Source organism: Anoplophora glabripennis, unplaced genomic scaffold (genome assembly GCF_000390285.2).
Source record: "Anoplophora glabripennis isolate ALB-LARVAE unplaced genomic scaffold, Agla_2.0 scaffold456, whole genome shotgun sequence".
NCBI classification, from domain to species: Eukaryota; Metazoa; Arthropoda; class Insecta; order Coleoptera; family Cerambycidae; genus Anoplophora; species Anoplophora glabripennis.
Window position 1 is genome coordinate 400,377 of NW_019426021.1, and position 4,810 is coordinate 405,186.

A 4,810-nucleotide genomic window follows, 5' to 3' on the forward strand; every position below is an offset into this window, starting at 1 on the left:
TACGTTTCCAATGAAACAAAACAAAAATATCGAGGGCATAAATGGAACATAAAAAGAATGTTACTGAAACCAATTTTTTGAAACGTTTCATTGGAAACGTATTTTGGGGAGGACATCTTGGGCTTCTAGAACGTTACCAGAACGTTGCATGGATTTTTTATGAAACGTTTCAAGAAAAATGGAAACATTTCTGAAACATGTCAGAAACTGAAAAATGTTTAGTGGTTTGTAAATTAATTATAACAATCAATCTCGGCCTCTCTTAGTCTAAAGTAAACTACCTACAATTACGTCAAATTTATTTTCATGTCTAAAAGAAAAAATCAAAATAAGTGACTAGTGTTAAGTACCAACTTCAAACTTCAACTTCAGTGCCAAATTACATTATTCCTTAATACAGGCGTCATTTATACATATGTTAGATAATGTTTACAAATATCTTTATTTAATGCGTTATATCAAAATGAAGGCTAATAAAATTTAATAACGTAGGTAGCAAACCTGAGACACACCTACCAGTCTAGCATTAAAAAATATATATTTAGCGCCTAGGTAGGTATATTTCGAAATATTGTCGGTTTGTGGTCTATAGTTCTGTAGTATATTTACACGTAAATGAAGTTCGCACGTCACTAAAAGATATTTTTAGAAGCACGTGGTTATGTGCAACTGTTTGTGCAGACTATATTCTTGAAATATATAAGATAAATACAGTATTGACTGGCAGAGCGCATCCAATAAATAGCAAACAAGTGATCTGTTGCTGCTCGCTCACTCCAAAATAACAATATATTTGTATAAATATAAATAAATTATTTAATATCTATATACAAGCGATTCCACAACAATTCATTTATGGAGATTTATTTCAGTGACGTATAATTTAATTATGCAGGGTCTTAATGATATGCTAATATTTAAGGATGTGGTTCCTAGGTCACTTATAAGAAAAAACACTCTTTTGATACCACTCATATTTTTTAAATTTAACACGCACGTTTTATGGATCGAGAACCATTTTCTAAAGTATAGCAATTGTTTTTTATTTCTACCAGAGGCATTCATGCGGGATTTGTGCTAAATATTTTTGAAGAATAACAAAATTATTTTTGAAATTTCCTTTATTTCTAAACAAATCTCGTCTCTTGATTCTCTTTCGTCCGATGCACGGTTTTGGCATAAAAAAATAGAAGCTATTTTTCTGCTTTCATTATTTCTTAAAATAATTAATACTTAGTTCAAAATTTAATACAAAAAAGTTTATTAGTAGATTTTATTTCTGTTACTGATGAATAATAAAAATACCAAAAAAAAATCTAACTATACAAACTGCTGTTGAAAATGACCCCTTTATTTAGTATGCATGCTTCTGCTCTTTTTCTCATCGAAACATGTACTTTTTCAAATATTCCTTATGTGTCCTATACTATTTCACAAGCTGCGACTATTCAATCTCATAGACCCCTTTATGCACGCGTTTTTCTCCTTTCAACGCGAAATAAACGAACGTAAAATGCATAAACGAGCGTAAAATGCATAAACGTAGTAACTCTGTTCAGGCTATCTTGAAACGCGGCATTTTTGTCAACTCCGCGTTGAGAGGAGAAAAACGCGTGCATAAAAGGGGTCTTAAATATTGAAGTGTTAATGTGATTTGTAAAAACAAATTTAAACTGTTTATATTGAAGGATCTTACAGACCATTCTTGCTAAGCCAACGATTACAATATACCTACTGCTTTTAAATATTCGCGGGCCATTACAGTAAAATGATCAGAACAGTCGTCAGTCATGTACCACAAGCGATTCCTCAACCCTATCAGAGACTACACTAGTTATTGCTGGGGACGTTAACACATAATAGAATGTTACTTGTGGTTAGCAAGTGAAATATGATAATAGCTTTTATATCTTATTTGTATGGCATTAGTCTATAAAGTATAAATTTGTTCTTATTTATGTTTCCGATTTGCTAAAAGTTGAACTGTTGAATTGTTTAAATTCTTAGGCAAGTGTTCTGAAACGTTGCGATTAAATTTTAGGATAGTAAAGTAGTTTCAATTGTACCCAAAAGTGATGGATCCATTTTTGTTTCATTTAAAAGTTATACGGCTTTGAAATTTTTGGAGTAAATAAACAGAATTACATTCTTAGATTAAATGACATGAGGTTTGATGAAGACTTTTCTCTTCTAACAATTAAACAACTTTTATCTTTTAAGTAGTGTTTATTACATGCACAAAACACATATACCGGGTAGGAAAGTACCGATGGTCTATCTGAAGTTACGTGAGAGCGATAAAGTAAGCCATAGAAATACGTGCGATAGAGAAAGATGGCTATAATGAAGGCGTCTCTTAGTCACCGCCCGTTTCGCCCTTCCACAAATAAGATCCACTTCTTATTTGTCGAAGGGCGAAATGGGCGTTGACTATTAGACGCCTTCATTATAGCCAACCTTGTCAATCACATGGATTTCTATAGCTTACTTTATCGCTCTCACGTAACTTTTGATAGACCATCGGTACTTTCCTACACTACACTGTATGTATTTACTTAACAAATGATATAAAATTACACAAGTTTATTTTAAATATTTTATTTGTAGAAGTGCCTATAATGACTAAAGGCCACTTAAACGCACGGTGAAACTAGGTAACAAATATTTTATTTATAAATAAATGACAAAATTCCAAAATGTAAAAATGTAAATTGAAATAGAAATTTCACAAAATCATAAGCGTCTTTATTCTCTTGTTCCTAATATATTTAAATACATGAATATAATAGTTTTATTTATATTTACTTAATTAAAACATAAAACCTATTTTAAAACATATATGTATATTTCATTATATAATCTCAGCTAACAGCAAGTTTATAAGTACAAGTTTATAAATTTTAGAAGTTGTTTAATTTACAAGATTTATAATAACAATAAAATATTAACCTGTTATAATTATTATACAATATTAATAACAGTGGTCGTTTTTGACAAATAATTAAAATGAAAGTAAAAAACAATATAAAAATTTTTCCCTAACGTTTCGGAAACATGTTCTACAGAGAAAACTGAAAGTTAAGTATACATTTTTCATATTATTATAGTCGATATGTCCTCATTCCTAGAAACAAGTAACTATTTAATATAAATATAAGTAAAATAAATCAATATAAATATCTATCATAAAACGTAAACATAAACATAAACCTTTCGACGTTTATTTATAGGAAAATATTCCTGCTTTTCCGTTTTCCTCTTGGTTACTTAAACTTGGTTAAAGTTTCTCTGGGGTATAATTTTATTATAAACTATTGTTCTAACGAACAGTTTTAAATGGTTTTAATTACAACACCTTCAAATAATGTTCTAATGTCAAACCCAAAGCTCAAATATATATTTAGGCGACGACGTCCTTTCCCGCCTTTCTGCGGATAATAACGCAATACGCATGCGCATCAAAAACGTCCCCAGACTCCCCAGCAATAATTAGGTAGTGGTGTAGTCATTTTGTGAGTGTAGTCCGTTAGTACTATATTTTCTATGGTGTAGTCTCCCAATCGGTATCTTCGAGTACATAGGTAGTCCATCTTGGACCAAATTTCTGCCCAGATATTAACAAAGATAGATATTACGAAATTGATGTTGAAAATGCGCTTTTTATAGTAGGGGGTTTTCCTTTGCCCACAAATGATTAATATGAAAATTTTGAACAGTTTCTCGAAAAGTTTTCTTCGTAGATAAAAAGCATTTCTGATTCGAACTCAAAATCTTGTGCAAGTCTCTGAAAATACAAATGGCAACAGTACACACGCATTAGAAATTTCCTTGGAAGTAATATGTAGGTACCTACTCTTTGAATGAGATACGGATATAAAAGAAAATCTACTAAATTTCCACACAAGTGATTAATATTCAATATTCTGGTAGGTAATCTTCGGATGTTTTACTTGATCGTTCCAAAGATAGGGCGACGTTCATGCGCGTGCGCGGGTCTGGCGCTCCTCCCGAGAGCAGGCCGTTCATTAATGTTAACTTTTATTACTATTAATTAATGTAAAACATTCTGAAAATATAAGTTTATCCCTTTCTTTGTCTCTAAAATCCCGGTCCAATACGTCCAATAGTTAATTATTAACAATTAACGTTACATAAAAAAGCTATCTTGGGAACAAATAAGAGGCGTGGATGATTTCCCTTTTTTAAAATTACCGTAAAAAATAAGCTCTATTTAACGCAAAAAGAGCGAATTCCCGAGCGGCTTTTGCCTGACCCTGGGACAATTTATTTGTAAAGCTGTTTTGCACGTCTTATACTTTGTTAGTTGTAAAGGGCTAATTAATTTCAATTTTCTGGATTTTTTTTCGATACGTTTCTTTAAATCAATTATCTACGATATACTTCTAAAATTAACGTTTAATTAAACAATTCAGTTCAGAGCGAACAGCTGAGCTGAGCAGACGTGTTTGTTTATGAGGTGAAGTGATTGCAACGAGCAAAATCTACCTGCCTTTATTAAGGCTACCTGGAAAGAATCCCTTTCTTTCCTTTTAATCACCGACCTAATCCCCGGCTTAAGCATAGAGGCCGTCGGCATCTTTGTTGCAGGCACCTGTCCCGGGGTTATGCCCAGGTAAGTTTTTACTTATTTATCAGTTATTTGCATTACTTTAAATACATTTCTTTAAAATTGCGACCCCCCGACAAACAATATACCAGACAGACAAATACACCAAAAGACACGTACGCCCCCGTAAGGGGGCATCCCCACACGACTAACACGTACACACCCACCCACACCCACCCACAC